The following is an 18,865-nucleotide window of genomic DNA, read 5'->3' on the forward strand; positions in this document are numbered from 1 at the left end:
TATGAAAGAATTGGATGGATCAGGGAATATGACCCATAAGAAAGGCTGAGAAGACTGAAGTAAAGCTAAAAAGTAATCCCAATCCGAGAATTAATCCTGTCTTCCACAGGTAAAACCAGAGGAAACGCCAATAGAAGAATGAAATCTAGAAATGTATTTTTTAAACTTACAAAACGGTACATAAAACTACATTCCAAACATTCAGTTACTAAGCCAATGTTGCTTGTTAATTACTCCAGGAAGTTCTTTTCATCTTGTCTTACCTCCTGAATGAGACTTCAAAGTATGCACTACATTTTATATTTTTTTATATAGCCAGTTCTTTATGCAGCTCAAAACATTGCTTTCCTCAGCAATAACTATTAGTTGGAGAATAGAAAATATAGCGAGAAGATAATCTCATATTTATCACATATTTTAGATTTAACTTTGATTTTATTCAGCTAAAAACAGATTTTTTCTTTTTTGCCTTTATTTCCTTTATTGTTATCTTATAATGATTTAGTTTTTTTCTATTCATCTGGCCTCAATCTTTGTATTCTGAGACAGATAGACAAATACCACCCTGACCATTCACTTTTTTTGTTGCTGATAAATAATATGTCAATCTGGCATCAAAGAAAACATTACAATCACTGTGAAAATGATACAATTTCAGATCAGCATAATCACGCTACACTGCCAGCATTTCTTCCTAATATTTCCTTAGAAATTTATCAGAAGATATCTGTAGTGAAAAAATTGTCTACCTTGTTTCCTTCTGGGAAGAAAACTATTCTAACCAGGCAGATTTTTCTGAAGAAAATTCAATTAAATAATAATTCCATTGTGTTATTTTTAAAACATTCATTTAGCTCAATTCTTATACTTGACTAGTTCTTTTTTATTCTTAGTTCCACAGTACAGTGTTTCCTGGCCATCCATTTTCCTCGTTGTTATCTTGTTATGGCTGGGCTAGTTTATGGTATATGTAAGAACAAATTATATCAATGTATATAACCCGAACTTTAAAAATCATTATTTAGAAGACAGTTGCAGGAAATAATAATCCCAAACACAAAGCCTATACTGTGAGATTATTAAAGCTGGAAAATCACCCTGCTCAAACTGGTGACCCATCAGCTTGTAACAAAATCCTGCTATTCTTCTACCAATTTTGGGGATGTGCTCTCAGCACTTTTCATCATTAGTGCACATTAAGAAAAAATTTAATTAATAAATGATGAGGGCAGGCAAATGTCTCGCCACTTTGCCAACTGAAAGGACCTTTTTAATAATGTTATTTGCACTTTGTTCTGATGGTAGTATCATTATAGAGCTGATATATGATAGGTAAAGTCATGAAGCCTTTGCAGGCCCTGAAAGAAAGTCTCTTTCAAGAAGTATTACTTTTTCAAAATGTTAGAGATAGTCAGTTGAAGTGTCAGATATTTTAAGTAATCTCATATGACAAATCCTTTTGCATTTTTCAAATATCGGGCAATTCACTGATGTACAAAATATTATGTAAAGAATTTCCAGTCATGCATGCACATTCATTCAACTCAACAAACATTTACTGATCACCCATTATAGATCTGCACCTGCTCTGTCATAAATACAGAGAGAGAGAAATACCGTCCCTCCCCTTAAAAGAGGAAGTATGAGGAGCCTTTGAGAGTACATTGGAGTTGCCCAAAATGGACAAGGAAATGTATTCAGACAGCCAGGAGGCAGATGTACAATTGAAGCCCTAGGATGTACCTTGGAGGGCCAGCCTCAGGAAAGCAGAGTCTAATCCAGAGGGCATCATATATTACGGGAATGATTTGAGGAGTTATTCTAGAAGTTACAGATAATTAACGAAAAAAGTAGGTAATGGATTTGCTCTTTCAACCATATCTACAGTCACAGAAAAAAATTATACTTCTCAGAAAATTAGATATGAGACATATTGTTCAGTAAAGCATCGACTAAGCGCCCATACACCTGTCTCAATTAGTAAAATTTTTTACAAGTATAAAAACATTTAAACTAATATAATATACAAGGCATTGAGTATTCTGAGATGCAACACAGAAAACACAAACTCTGCCTTCAAGGAATGTGATTTCTAGTTAGGAAGTTTAAGATATGCTTAACTGTTATAAACTTATGCCTATTTACCAATAAGTAAAATTCACCTTATTGCAGAGTCTGCATGTAGAATTATCCTGGCACAGACCACTACACTGGGCATATTCTCATTTTAGTAATGAATTTGCAGTATTCTTAACAAGGTCACTTTTCAAATTTTAAGCATTAAATACAATGACTTACTGCCCAATATTCAGAAGAAAGTTGTACATGTCACGAGTTACTCTACCATATAGTAACCTTTTTGAAAACAAAAGTATTAATAAGCTGTGTTTTCTTCACTTGTGAACTTGTACAAATGACAAAGAAGAAAAAAATGTAAAAGTACCCAGGGGAACACTCAATGGAGGATTCCATCTGTGACCATTATCCCTCGGGCACTGCCATCCCTACATCTGATCTAAGGCGACACTAAAAGACACTCATCAAATGTCATATTTCTGTGTTTTTGAAACAAGAAATAGAAACTCTCTTACAAATTCCTGTAACTTCCTTAACTGCACAGATGACAATGTGGGTTATGTCCTGTCTGACACTGGAGCTTTTAAACTGCCTGCTCTGACATTATTTTGATGCCAAGAATTAAATGCCTGCCAAAGCGAAAGCAGCTCATAAACCAAGGCGTTCCTCTCTGCATATTCCTGAGACTTCACATTCCGTTCAGCTGGTTTCCAGGCCACATCTCGCCATTCCCACAACTGAACAGCACTGTATACGTGGCTCACAGGCAGATCTCAATCTCCTGGTCGGCCCCCACCTCCTGACCCAACTTTGCCTTGTCTCACATCTGATTAACTATATGAGAGTGAATTCAAGTAAAATGTAGTAAGTACAGTACAACCTCCTTACTGCTAAGGCTTATATAAAGACCTCCAGTTTACAACTAGCTAAACTGAGTCATTCTAAATGATCTCCCACACACTCTGTCTACCTTCCGCTTTACACAATGGATTCATCTTCAATATGGGCAACGTCCCCTTTTTTCTCACAACAGTTCCATTTATTTAGACCCTCACAACTTTATCCTGGGGCTACTTTTTCTTCACTCTTAATTTCCTAGACTGTATCCTCCTCCTTTTTTCATTCTTCCTTCCCACCCTTTTTCTCTGTCTTTCATAGCAAGTCTCTTCCAATTCTTTGACACTGTCCTTTGATCACCGATCCAGTTTGCCCGGTCTGGTAACCTCTACACGGGTTGCCTCTTTGATCTCCTAACTCTGCCTCACCACCACAGGTCTTTTCACAGAATATCTTGGACCTCATTGAGTCTGTTATAAAGTAACAAGGTTTTTACACATTAATAGCATGTAATCTCAATGTATTCCTTAAAATAACTCAGTGAAGTAGGTAATAACTATTTCTCGTTTCATATCAGAGCAACAACGACAATGTGATTAACAGCTAACACCATTTGACCATTTTAAGCCTTGGGCACTGACCTTCAAAGACCTCTTCCGATGTGATCCTCATTACAATTCTATGAGTCATGATATTACCATCCCCATTTTAAAGAGCAGGAAACTGAAACCAGTAATTACCTTGCCTAAGATGACATAATTTTTAAGTGACAGAGTCTGTGCTTGAACACAAGACTAATTCTATAGCTAATGTTCCGGCCAATCTCAAGTCAATTTCCTCCTAGAGCCATGATTTTTTTTTCCTTTTGTTTAAAGACAAGGTGGGTAAGAGAGACAGGGTTAGGAGGAGCATCCAAAGGAATGCTTTAGTGGTTTGTTATAAAGATCAACCAGGAAAAGGTCTAACATAGAGTGGATAGTTGATGCTAATTTCTTTCCCACTTTAAGCACACATTGAGGACCTACTCTGTGCCAGGTACTATAGAAGATGCTAGTATAGGTGAGTATAGAGAAGCAATAAAGGAGACATGGTCACTACACTCATGGAGTTTATGATCTAGAGGAAGCTGCGTTTCCCAAGTACACAATATAAATCATCTACATTACTTCTCACATGCCATTTCCTTCACAACTCTTTTCTTAAACGTGTATCTCCTTCCTCATAAACACTATGTTTATACCTCTCCTAGGACATTTGATGTATTTTCTTTTCTAATATAGTCATATCATACTGGTTTCATTTCCTGTCATGATGGTGATGGCCATGAAAATTGGGACTATGTTCTCCCTACCTGTGCATTTTTGCTAGCCATTATCACAATAGGAGGCTTTCAATAATTATGTACGGAATTTAATAATAGGAAGACACTATGAAATTTTTTCTCACTGTCCTCAATATTTCAAATCAAAGAATGATTATTTCAGTGTTTAGGCCAGATTTCTTCCTATGAATGTTGTCTTATAAATGAATTAGTTGTCACTTTGTGGTAGACTCTTGGTGATTAGCCAAGATGTGATTATCTAAGACACATGTTAACTAAATGGCCCCTTATCTTCTGCAGTGAAGACAGACTTTCCTAAACAAGAAAGTTAACAGTTGTAAGTTAATTTTTATACACCTGAATTTTCTTGGAAATATCATCTCAAAAAAGCTGAAGAAGTATATATTTAGAGCAAATGCACTCATTTATTACAAGGTCATCATTTTTTTCTAACAATTATGTGGTAGGAGGGAATAGTGAAATAAACACTGCTAGGAAAAAAAATATTTCAAGTCTCAGCTGCCCTAGAGTCCACATCAGAGCCGCCACTCCTAGCAGCTGAAGCCTGGGTTTCATCAGGCCCACCTCACGCTCACGTTCTCTTTCCACCATGGAACCACCACCTTATTCTTCAAACCTTACCTCCTGCCCCTAAAAAGTATGTAAAGAATGAAGAAATCCAGGCTATTACAACACTTCAAATTTGTGCTGAAAATATATTAAAGAGTCGTGGCTTACTGGTTAGGAAATTAGTCACTTACTCGTGTGTCCACGATTTCCCCTCAAATCAGATAAGGAACAAGAGCCCAGGATTTGGAAAGAAGTGCCATGTTTCCGAATATGATTAAACAATTAAATAAAACATTTACCAAAGAGAAAGATATGATCACCACACAATGGAGTTTTGTTACAAGACCAGGAGGATCCCAAGGCCTCGGGAAGTGATACTGTGCCAAGAGAAACAGCCTTAGAGGAATTCACATTTCTGACATCAGTTCAATACAGATCTGTTTCCCAAATGAAAGTGTGAATTAAAGGGTCTGTTTGAATGTCACCTAAACCAAAAGAAAGGGAAAGAACTTCCTGGCAGACACTTTTTAGAGACAGGAATTGAAAGCACATCTGGACAGTTTTATTTGTGAGGGGAGAACCCTGAGAAAGAGGAACTCTCTAAACAAATTTATTGAGGGAAATGTCAGGCTACAAAAGGCCTGAGAGAAAATACCTATTTACTCATTCATTCATTTATTCATTCACTTTGGTAGGAGAATTTTTCACCTTGACTCAGGATGAACTTTTTAATGAAGTGTTAAATTGAAATCAAATATCCGGTATAAGTAAAATATTGCCCTATTCTTAAACTCATAGTAGCTATTAATTACATCCACATTCTTATGCTTTTTCTTCTGATTGTGTAAAAAATGCCTGTTATACTAAACTCAAACAATATAGAATCATATAAAGTAAAACATGAAAGCCTCAAAGAAGTCCACATCTCAAAACAACCACTATTAACAGTTTGGTTCATATTAACCAGAATTTTTATTCATGTTCTTATATGTAAATCACTTGTAATTATGCTATTTACATTGTTCTGTTCTTTTCCATCTATCAATAGATATATTTCCATGGCAATGCATTTATTTCCATATCAAGTCATTGTTTCAAATGATGCATTTCATTGCTTTATTAAACCAGGACCAATTAATCCCATAATGGACATTTGAATTATTTTCAAGTTGTTTAATTTGGGGTATCATAAATGCTGCCTCAGTGAACATCTTTGTATGTATATTTTTGCACACCTGTGTGAAACTTTTCATAGAAGTAAAATTGCTAGACCACAGGCCATCAAAAGATGTACGAGTTACAGGCATACTTCAGAGACACTACGGGTTTGATTTCAGCTCACTGCAATAAAGCAAGTATCACAACAAAACAAGTCATAATTATTTTGCTGGTGGAATGTCTTGCCTTCCACTTGTTAAAAAAAGGTAGGGGGGGCATCATCTGTGAAGCACAATAAAGGGAAATAAAATGGCATACACTGTTACCAAAATTGAGTATTAACAATCTTTTGATTTTAGTTTGTATGGAGAAATATTATAGCTCATTGTTTCCATTTACATTAAGGAGGCTGAGAGCCTTTGTAGATTCACTATGTTTATTTCTTTGTCTAAATATTGCCAGCCTGCAAGCCCATCTCCTTGGCTCATTTTTCTATTTTGTTCATTACCATTTTCTATTAATTTCTAAGAACTCTTTACAGTAGGGATATTAGTCATTTTTCTGGGTCTCCATTTGCAGCTAAATAATTTCTCCTTCCCTCTTCCCACTCTTGTGCTGCATGTGGGGGAAGGGGTAGGCATCGCCTACTAACCCCTGTAGATTGTTTTTGCCTGTCAGCTGGCTTCCAGCTGAATCTGGAAAATGAGAGGCACTGGTGGAAGATGGTAATGTGTGGAAGGCTAAATAATGGCCCCTCAGAGATGCTCAGGTCCTCATCCCTGAACCCTGGTAACAGGTATTACATGGCAAAAGGGAACTGGGTTGCAAGTAGAATTATGTTTGCAAATCAGCTCACCTTAAAATAAGGAGACCATCCTGGGTTATCCAGGTTGGTCCAACGTAATCACAAGGATCCTTAAAATTGGAAGAGAGAGCCAGAGCAGGAGACCCAGAAAGAGCAGTATGAGAAGGACTCTACCAGGCATTACTGGCTTTGAAAATTAAGGAAAGGGCCACAGCCCAAGGCAGGTGGCCTCTAGAAGCTAGAAAAGCCAAGAAAACAGTTTCTCTTCTAGACCCTCCAGAAAGAAAGTCAGTGCTACTGGCATCTTGATTTCAGCCCACGGAGACCTATTTCAGACTTCTGGACAACAGAACTGTAAAATAATAAGTTTGTATTGCTTTAAGTCACCTTTGTGGTGATTTCTTACAGCAGCACCAGGAACGAATACAGAAGCCCAGAGGAAGGGATAATCCACCTCCACCTCCACCACACCCACCCCTCCTTCTTTAAACAGTGTATCTTGGATCCACCATGTATTCTCTATGGTTTCTGCTTCTACCATGGAGGCCTGCCTGGTTTCTGCTTCAGCGAGGCCCCTGGGCACAGGGAACACCACATTCTTCCCCTTTTCCATCCAGTTGTTGATAACTTCTGAGATGCTTACCATCCTCTTTTTGGCTTCTCACATCTTCAGTCGCCACTGAGAACAATTTCTGTGTTGAGTGCTCTCTATTTCAGATATTTGGAGAAATCCTTTCCTGACGACTCTGTCCAAAGTGTTACACATATGTTTTCCCATTTTGATTTTTTTAATTTTATGGTGCTTTTATACCATTCAGAATGTTTTTAACTAGCTTGTAGTTAAATTTTTAAGCCAGTTTAAAAGTTTTTATTGGTAAATAATATATAATTGCAAAAGTATGTATCATAGGTGTACAGCTTGCTGAATTTTTACAAACTATAATTTTCTACTCATGTTACAATTACATTTTTTATATTTAAAATGATATATCTGGACTTGATTTATGGTGGACAGAGTAACATTGAAATTCAGGTTCCTTTTCCCTTCAATGACTAGCTATGCATAATGTTTGGGAACAGTAACCTGTATTTCTCATATGAATTTGCAATGCCACCTTTATCAGACCTTAATTCTGCATACATTTCATCAGTTTCTGGATTTTGATCTACCTATGTCTATGTTACCTTATGTGTATCTTAGAGCCATTGGTTGAATAATTAGACTTCAGCTAAACTCCCAGGAGTCATTTCCAAGGAACACAGTGCAGAACTAGACCACCAGAGAGCGGACATATCTAATCAGGTATGTGTCTATGGAATCTGGAAGCTGTGGGTGAAGGTCTGTTGTCTGTCAACAACCCCACAGTTCAACCCACAGAGGTACTATCAGCTCCAGTGCCATTAGAAAGCTGCCCCTGTTAAACTGGGAATCTAGCCCTGCACAGCTGAATCTTGCAGCCTCTGCCATGAACTACACCATCAAAACAGTTGCCTCTTGCCAGTCTCTCTCCTCAATTTCAAAATCAAGTGTCATACAAGTATATCTATTTAGAGGAACCTAAATAATTCAGGGACTCTGGTTATAATGGAATCTGGAAGAGGTTAGATTTTTAGCTTTCTATCCTCTGCAGCACAAGAAGGCATACCAGCAGGAGGCTGAGATTGGATATTAAACGAACTAACCAAGGTATCTACTACAAACAAGATATGTTTCTGGAAGAAAATATAAGAAGCTGGTATAGTGGATGCAGGTAGGGCATGGAATTGAGTGGTTGCAGGATGGGATGGGAGGGACACTTTATGTTTGTTGTATATCCTTTGTGACTATTGAAATTGGTACTTTGCACATGTCGGTTATCCACAACTGAATAATTTTTTAAATGGCATAGGGCAAATGAAGCCAACTAAAATAAAAATAACAAGATCTCCAATGATGCTGATGTAGTTGGTCCACTGACCAGGGTAACCACACCAGCACTTGGTGAAATAAATGTCTTCTATTTGGTTTAGTTGAGGATGAACATAGGTGAAGCAGTACTTTATAATTATTGGAATTTAGTTTTGTATATATTTTTTTATTTTTGACATGATTGATGGGTAAAAAGTAATCTTTACTCTTAAATATTTTCTTTGGCTTGCATTTTGCTCTCATTTGTTACTTATCCATTTGTTAGTGTGACTAGTTAACTCAAACAGTAGTCCCCAACTGGGCCAAGAAGGGCGAGGACCACTGAACTAAAATAAGTGTTAGAATGACTTACTAAGAGACCTACTTTCAATTATCCATCACTTGAATAAGGCTAAGCATTTGCTGAATTCCACAGCCAAGGACCACAGTTCCACTGCTGGTACCTGCAAAGATTCCAGGCATACTGCCAAAAAGAAAACAACAGTTCTAGTTCCATAGGTTAGTCTTATGAAAATTAAACCTATTAAACTTTTATAAAAATAATTGGAGGAGTAATTAAATATAATGCTGAGCCTGAGAGAGTATAAAAAGGATTTATTTAAAGACATGGGAACAGAAATGGGGAATCCAGAGGAAGTGGTATTTTGTGGTGGGGGGAGAAAAATGAATTGATTTATGCAGCATTTGGGGTTAGTAGTTGGGGACGAACTTTCAAGTGGCAGTCTGAGCAGTCATTTGAAATGAGGAACTGACATTTAAGAGAGGGCAAGTCTGCTGAACATAAGCATTCAATAGCCATCCAAACCAAACCATCATGAAGGTCTTGATGAAATACGCTAAAAACAGGTTTCCAACATACACAGTGATATGCCCTCATTCTTAGTAATATTAAATGAACACTGCCAATAGGAACTGAGTAGAAATTGTGACCCAAAGCTTCCTCTCTGAGCAATGTAACATACAGGCATAACTGCAGACCGCTGGTTCCTCGGGGCACATCCTACTGACCTCGTCTCCCAGAGGCTACGTTAAGTGTTTAGTCAGCCCCTAGGTCACTACAGGGTAGCATCACGCAGAAGGTATAGCCACTTCCCTCCTATGACAACTGACAGATTTCTGAGAAAACAAACCCAGACTTTTTTCCCTCCAGCTTTGTCAAAGTATAATTGGCATACAAAAAAAACTGCACATAATAAATGCGTACAATCTGGTGTCTGGACATATGTATACACTCATGTTATCAGCACTACAATCCAGGCAATAAACATATCCATTGCCTCCAAAAATTTTCTTCTATCTCCCTCACCACACTGCTCCTTTTTTTCTTGTGGTAACAGATCTACCTTCTCAACACATTTTTGAAGACATAGCACCTTATGGTTAACAACATAGGTACTATGGCGTATAGAAGATCCCTGGAATTACTTATATTACTGCTGACTCCATAGTCACGACCCTTTGAAATTGGGCCATGGATAAGGAAAAGAGCAGTGTAACTTTGTGTGGAAACACTAAAAGCAGTTTTTCTATGCCACCCCACCCCTCACACGCTCAAACACTTATGCTAGCTGTAGAAGAGTTGCCTTCAAAAGTTAACCACTGAACCCTGTCTGGTGTGGCTCAGCGGGTTCAGCATTGGCCTGTGAACTGAAAGGTTAATGGTTTGATTCCAGTCAGGGCACATGCCTGGGTTGCAGGCAGGTCCCTTGTGGGGGGCATGTGAGAGGCAACCAATCAATGTTTCTCTTGTACATCAATGTTTCTTCTCTCCCTCTTTTCCTCCCTCCCTTCCCCCTCTCTGAATAATAAATAAAATCATGTTTAAAGAGTTAATCATTTTCTAAAATCAGGAAGACAGTTCTCCACTGTTCTCGTTACTACCAATACAGGCAGGTGGGCCTGCAGAAATCTGCAAGTACTCCCATGATTCCCTGGAGAATTTACCAGGTGTGGAGGAAGAAACTGGTTCAAGCAGTGATCTGACCCATGACCAGAAATCTGATTCCACCAAAGGACAAAGTCACAGGCTCTGTCAGATGCAATCTCAAACATTTAGCAGGAACAACTGTGAGAAATAGGAGAAGGGCCACTCACCAGGGGCCAAGGAGTCTAGCTCCCCAGGTGACTCAGGCCTTTTCTAAGGGGGACAGGAGAAATGGCTCTATGGGACTATGCATACAAGGGCCTGGTGCCTTTCCTGTTTTTTGTAATTTCCAGAACAAAAGTAAAAACCACATGTGGGGATGTTATTGAAATGCAGGTTCTGATTCTGGCATTGGGGTTGGGACAGCTGAAGTTTGGGGATTTTTTTTTTAATTTTAGAGAGAAGAGAGATTGACTTGTTGTTCCCCTTATTTATGCGTTCATTGGTTGCTTTTTGTATGTGCTCTGACCTGGCATAAAACCAGCAAAGCTGGCCTATCGGGAGGATGCGCTAAGCAACTGAGCTCCCCAACCCAGGGCAAGTTCTGGATTTCTAACAGGTGTCCAGGTAATGCCCACAGGGGAGTCCAAGACCCTCTCCAGAGCAGGCAGGAGAATGCCAAATAGCAGTATCAAAACTTGTTCAGTGAGATAAAGTATTTGGGAAAACTATAAAGCCACAGACACAGACCACACATTATAGTAGTATAATCTATCTGTTTCCTTGTTTAATTTCAGTCCCTGGACTGTGAACCCACCTGGCAGGCATGAAATGTTACCATCAACAACAAAAAACAAAGACTCATTCATATCCCAAATCCATCTGTCCCCTATCTAAAAGAATATCACCCACTGAAGCATTACTCGAGTCTTGTGAAGCTGTAAAGGCTGAGGTTATGTGTAAACAAATACCAGTGAAGAAAGATGGGTATACAAATGGCAGGTGATGAAGAAAAGCTAACAGGAAAATATCAGAGAGGATTTGCTAACTGAAAAAATCTTGTATAATAGCTCCTATTTGCCTTTGGATTCAGACTTGGATGCTCTGTTCAGGAAGTGTTTGTATATTTTCTACATTTGTAAGTAAAAAAGCCATATATTTGCATGAAAAAATGATATGAATAAGTGAATTCATAAACTACCTTTTGTTGTTGGAGTGGGAATAGGGGTGAGGGCAGATAATGGCTAGAAACAACTATTGAACACCTACCATGTCAAACTGATCTGCATACATCATATAATTTAAACCTACTCAGTCTTGAGAACCAAGCAGAGAATTAAAGTACCCATTACACAGTTGATCAATTTGAGGCTCAGAGAGGTTATAGAACTTGTCTAATTTTATATATTGGCAGAGGCAGACTTTCAAATTTATTTTTTAATCTTAAGAATTTAGAATACCAGTCCAATACATTGAAAACTATAGAGAGATGTTTGTTTTGGTGTTGGGTAGGTATTCTGAGTACCAAGAAGAACTATAACCACTAGCAGTGAGGCTTGACCAGGAAAGGCCATATTGAGTTCAAATGCTTTTCAAATTAAGTTTTAAAATAAAAAAAATCTGTATAAGCACAGAATAACTCAAACAGTATATAAAAGTTGCTAAACAAAAAGTAAAATCTACTTCGCCTCCCTTCTGGAAGTGGGATCATCGGGTCAATAATTCAGAATCTCTGGGAACGGAGCCTTGCGCCAGTTTGTTGCAGGAAAATTTCATTCGGAGGCACAAAGACGGTAAGAACCGAGACCTAGATCACCCCTAAAGGAAAATTATTTGATTTTCAGGCTGCTGTCACATAAATTATTTAATTCAAACGTTTGTTCTCTTTCTTTTTTCAAGGTACTTTAAATGTACAAGCATTTGTTGAAAAAATGCAAATGGCATCATTTCCCACCAACTAGTGGGTGATATATTTGAATCTCAGAACAAAGTCGGTCAACAGGTAAGGTCTGTACCCACAGTCCGTGTTCCCAAGCAGAAGTGTCCTGCAACTGTGAGTCACAAGACCCGACCCAGCCGCTGCTTTGGGCATGTCACTCAATCCTAAACCTGCAGCCAGTGAGGAGGCCACAGATGAGAAGTCGTGAGTGTTTCTTTAATTCTCCTGGATGGAAATTTCTTTTCAAGTCCTATTTCCTAGAATCTATAGGAAAATTAATACACACTTTCAAGAATTTCTAATAGTTTCTTGTTGAATGCCAAAATGTCATTGACACTGTTCTTGTCTCTTTTAACTTCTTTGAGCTCAGTGGTCAGAAATGGCCGTGCTGGTTTGAGATGAAAACCATTGCTCTGGGGAAACAAATGAAAATACTTAGGAATTTCTCAGTCTCCCTGATAGCTTAAAAATGAAGATAACTTGTTTACCACATAATTTAGTAAGGAGATAATTCAACGACTATAGTTCTTAGAACAGCAAAGGTTAAAAACAGCTTCTTCCCATCCTCACTTCCCCAGTGGCAGTCAGGAAAATTCAGCTAGAAGATTAAATTCACCTTGTTACGTGAACACTGACCACAAAGGAAAAGAAGTTACAGCTGATCAGCTGCCAAGTGGCGCACTTTTTAATTCTTGCTAGCTTCACTTAAAAATCAGGGCATGTTCTTTGTAAACTTTGTCTTCAAATATCTGTGCAAAAGTGGCCCTGGATACACACAATTAGGGACAGACGGCCAAGCTAAGGGCAATGAAGCATGGACGTCATTGAATGAAACTTACATGCCTTCTCTTCTTCAGTCTTTGATCAAGTAGTTAACACCCCCTTTTTCGAGAATAGTCTTGTTCCTGGTGTGAAGAAAGGAGACATCAGTATATTAAAATACAAGGTTAATGTGTGCATCAGTGGCTATTCATGGCTCACTTCAAAGGTTGGTGTTCTGGATATTCAGGATTTTAAATTACAAATTAAGAGATTTGGGACCGTAGCTTTTATAGTACTCATACCTACTTTTTAGATTACAGTTTCTAGAAAGGTATAATTGGTTAAATAGACTGACCCTAATGAAATGACAATGTTTCCATTTCAAGTTTCTGGCTAATGAAGATATGCCATACGTTTAGATGTAATGGCAACTGTACATAAAGGTAATAAGCAACTTAAACCCCACACAATTCAAAGTTTGAAATCATTAGAACAAGTATATCAATAAAAAAGAGAAGAATATAAAATACCAAAAAAAAGCAGCAGGATTCTGACTATGCCTAATTTATTAACAAACAAACACAATTTCTTATATTTTTCTAGTACAAAACTGTACAGGTCCTTCAAATTGTGTTTTTCTTTTTTTTTAAAATTTATTTAGTTATTTTTCAAGTACAGGTTTTTTTTGTCAATTTCTCCCATCCCAGCCCCCCCTCCGCCCCGTCTCCCCACCTCCCTCTCATTCCCTCCCCCCCCACAGTCCTCATCCCTGTGTCTTTCATACTTGTTCTTCAAAATCCCTCCCCGTTTTTCCCCTTAAATTCCCTTCCCTCTCCCCTCTGGTCAAATTGTGTTTTTCTTAAATACTCAGTCGTGTGACCCCACAGCAAACTTGGAAATATTCAGAGGACAGAGGTGTCCCACTCTGTCAGTGCCAACTGTAAAAACCTAGGTTGGTTTTATTGATTAGAGCCATGGCACACAGGTGGGTAGCAAGAGAGTGAAGTACATGCCCATGTGTGACAGGGACAGTGTCACGGTTTAGATGAACTGTAACACTAACTGCCGTGCACACTCCCGGGGAGGAAAGGGTACCTCCTGTGGTTCTTTGCATGATCATGTCCCAGTAAGCCAAGGCTTTCCATGGTGTCTGTCTAACTCTGTTACTAATCGGCAGGTTCAAATACTAGCATCACAGGTATAGCCCTGTAATTTGACGTCACGGCTTATTAATCCCTATCATATAGTGATTCGAAATGTTAAAGATTTGATATTAAACTGACCCGAGAGGTATTTTTTAAAATAAAATTATTCAACAACTTGAAATGCACAAATAGATCACAAAGCTGTGTCAAAAATCATTCATTTAGGTCAAGGAGGTAAAAACAAAAATAAACACAAAAAGAACCCCCCCAAAAGGAACAAAAAATAATTGATTCAAATATTTATTCAACAAACACTTATTGGTCATGTACTATATGCCAGACACTGTTTGACAGTCTGAAGGGATATTCCCGCTCATTATAAGTATACCATGTTTGTTAAAAATCAAATTCAAATTTGATTGATAATCCCTATTCATAATTTAGTTTGCCAAGACTTAAAAGAAGAAATTTAATCACAAGCCCATAACATAGAATGTATAAATTAAGAGTATCTTAGTGTAGCACTTTTTGTAACAAGAATGTTAATATCATTGAAATAGAGTGATTTGAAGCTGTCAAAAAATTTAAGGTGGCCAATTATGGTAAAATTCCTACTTACCCAAATGGCTAACATGGTTTTTTAATATAGAGGATCAACACAGTCTGCATTTTCATAAAACATGTGTCTTAACCATTTCAAAAATATGGAAGCTATGTTGAAAATGTAATTATGATTTACAAATCATAGGAGAGAGTATAAATATAGGAGCTCAGGTATTCAACAGTGTGCAGAGGCACCGGTAGGTGGGCAACTGCCAGGTGGGAAGATGGAGCAGCACAGGAATCTTGAGACCCAAAACCAGGAGGGCAGTGAAACAGACAGATGGGGGTGAATGTTGGGCAGGGCACAGTCCCAATGAAGAAGAATAAAGATGAGGCTGGAGGGAAGGACATAAGAGTCAACTTATTGACACAAAAAGCTAGTTTTCAGATTTTTAAAATCACTTTTTATTATTATTTTATTACAGTTGTCCCAATTTTTACCCTTTTGCCCTCCTCCGTGCATCCCAGCCCTCACTCCCACAGTCAATCTCCATACTGTTGTTCATGTCTGTGGGTCATTCACACCTGTTCTCCAACTAGTCCCTTCCCCTCATTTCCACCTTTATTCCCCTTCCCCCTTTCTCTGGTCACTGTCAGTCCATTCCATATTTCCACACCAGTGGTCCTATTTTGTTCATTGGTTTATTTTATTCATTAGATTCCTTGTATAGGTGAAATTATATGGTATTTGTCTTCCACAGCCTGGCTTATTTCACTTAGCATAAGATTCTCCAGTTCCATCCACGCTATTGCAAAAGGTAAGAGTTCCTTCTTTCTGCTGCATAGTACTTTACTGTGTAAATGTACCACAGTTGTTTGGGCCATTCATCTACTAATGGGTGCTCAGGATGTTTCCAGCACTTGGCTATTGTAAATAGAGCTGCTATGAACATATGGGGCATAAGTCCTTTTGCATTGGTGATTTGGGATTCTTAGGGTATATTCCCAGCAGTGGAATTATTAGGTCAAAAGGCAGTTCCATTTTTAGTTTTTTGAGGAAATTCTATACTGTTTTCCACAGTATCTGCACCAGTCTGCATTCCCACTAACAATGCACTAGGGTTCTTTTTCTCCACATTCTCGCCAGCACTTGTTTGTTAATTTATTAATGATGGCCATTCTGACAGGTGTGAGGTGATAGCTCACTGTGGTTTTAATTTGCATCTCTCTGATGGCTAGTTTTCTGATCCTTTTTCTCCTTTCCACTATTTCCAATTCTGTCTTTAGACCTTCTGGATTGATCGGATAAGAATGAGCATTTTCTTCATCCTCATCATACTTGTACTCTTCTTAATGTGTCTATCAATTATGTATGTACCCTCAATATTTAATCTGGCTATGGGAAAGAAAAAAATGTTTTGAATTATTTAATTTATGTTCTGATACATCAGGCAAGTCACTTAAATTTGAAGAGGACTCAGTCACGCTCTGTAAAATGAAGGAGTGGATAACATACTGTAAGTAACAGAAAACTCCTCCTCAGCTGGCTGCAATAACTCAGATTTATTGCCTCACATAACTGGAAGTCCCGAGATTGAGCAGGCTTTGAAGTGGCTTAATTAAGTAACCCCAGCTTCTGTTTTCACAGTCCTCCTGGCTATGCTCATCTCTGGGTATTGGCTCATTCTCAAGGTAGCATCCCTGTTTATGATGGAATGGATGCAGACTTTACAAGACTTACATCCTTATTTTACAAAGTTGAGAAGAAAAAAGTGTTTCTCTTCTACTGCTCTTTTTAAACAAGAAATATTCTTTTTTATGGGCTACAAAGAAACATCTGTCCTTGGCTCTTATTGGTCCCATTCCAACGCCCACTTCCACCTTCTCTATCTTCTAATTTTTGAACACTGAAATCCCAAGACTGATTTCATGGGTCATTTTTGTCTGGACCTCAGGTTAGAATTTTTAAAAAATATTTTAAGGTACACATTCAATGACCCAGATAGTCCTTAATGTTAAAAAATGTAATGACTCTAGACTACATGAATCCCACAAGTTTCTTATAATATTCTTATTGCTTTAGACTCTTGTCTCATTTTCTTGTGAAATGTAGGCTGAGTTTAAAATAAATTTTATCAGAATTTTTTTCTTTAATCTACTGAAGTTATTTTACTTTTACAGAAATTGTGGTGAAGAAGTTTCTCTTTATTTGAATTCTCCTTTTCTTTAAAATTACATTTTATGTATGTAGGGCTTACATTGATAAGGGCAATTGGAAACCTCTCAAGAATATGTCCTATACACTTATGGCTCCTCTATGGAGAAGTTATTCCAAAGAACTTTCAGTAAGAGGTTTTGAATTTAGCTTGCTTTGTTTATATACATGTTCTCAAAGAAAAATACGATTTTATCTGCACAGAATCTAAAAAATTAATTTTTTAAACTTGTGCAATAGAGTAAGAATATTTCTGCGAATCAAGTTTTGGGGCAGTGCTGTTGGTGAAACAACACAGTGTTTAGTTAAAATACAGCAGAATTCTTTCTATTTGAGAAATTAAAAGAATGTAACCTTTTTCATTTTCCTTAAGTTGATCTCTAAAAACACATTTCTATTACTCAATTACTACATCTGTTGAAGTTTAATTATTTATGTGGCTACGATTACCAAAGGCGAAGTATAAGATTTATCTTTTTCCCTCCACATACTCACGAAAGCTGGCCTGCATTACAGAGCACTGTGGGAGGTGTTTGTTTTGCAATTAAATAAGACTAAGGAGAATGTTCTGAAGTTATTGCTTAGCATACCTACCATCACCCTCTGCCCACCCATGCCTTTTTTATAAAGATTTTATTTATTTCCATTTTTAGAGAGAGGTCAAGGGAGGGAGAAAGAGAGGGAGAGAAGCACCAATGTGCAAGAGATACACTGATGGGTTGCCTCTTGCGATGCGCTACCTGAGGACCTGGCCTGCAACCCAGGCATGTGCCCTGACTGGGAATGGTACCAGTGACCATTTGGTTCACAGGCCGGCACTCAATCCACTGAGCTAAGCCAGGGCCTTAATATCTTTTTAAAAATTATTAAAACCAAGGTTGAAAGTGCTTTCGGTAAAGTAAAATTTGGTTCTTAAGTAAATCAGTGAAACATAACAGATACGTACAAGCATTTGCTTTTAGCTTCAAGTGTGAAGAGGACTTGTGGCCTGGAGGTAGGCTGTCCTAAAAAAAAATCTGAAGATTTGAGTTTATCACAAGCTTAAAAATTAGTGCAAGTATGATATGGCTCTCTTGTATCATAAGAATAGAAGTATAGGCTCCTGATAACACCAAATAATAGTCTCACTGTTCTATAAACTGCTCAGGTCACACTTGAGGTATCCTACTACTGTAGGCAGTCAGACAGGCATGAGTGAGTCGGGACGTTAGGCCAGGTGCAGAGAGGGTCACCAGGACAGAGAGCCCTGGGTACCTAGCAGCATGCAAAATTATAAGCCCTTGCAAAACCACTCCCTTAAGCATTAACCCCTGGAAAGATCCTCCCCTAAGATCTCCAGATAAAAGCTCTCTGTTCTCTCCCTTCCCCCAGCATTCCTGTGCTTTTTCTCCCTCTTTCATCTCTAAGTCTCAAGGCCTGTAACTCTTTCTGAAGCCCCAAGGGCCCTTCTTTTGCCTTGGCAATTCATTTCTTGAGTCCATTTCTTCTTCAGCTCACTTTTACCTCTGTGACTTTTTTCTTTCTTTTTTAAAATTTATTAATTCATTTTAGCCAGGGGAAGGGGGTGGGGAAAGAGGGAAAAAAGAGAAAGAGAGAGACAAAGAGAAATACTGATTTATTTTCTTAAATGTGCCCTGATGGGAATCAAACCCACAACCTTAGTATATCAGGACAGCACTCTAACCAACAGAGCTACCTGGCCAGGGGCGTTGATATTCTAA

The sequence above is a fragment of the Artibeus jamaicensis genome, unplaced genomic scaffold (genome assembly GCF_021234435.1).
Source record: "Artibeus jamaicensis isolate MK-2021 breed Jamaican fruit bat unplaced genomic scaffold, CSHL_Jam_final contig_484, whole genome shotgun sequence".
Taxonomy (NCBI): Eukaryota; Metazoa; Chordata; class Mammalia; order Chiroptera; family Phyllostomidae; genus Artibeus; species Artibeus jamaicensis.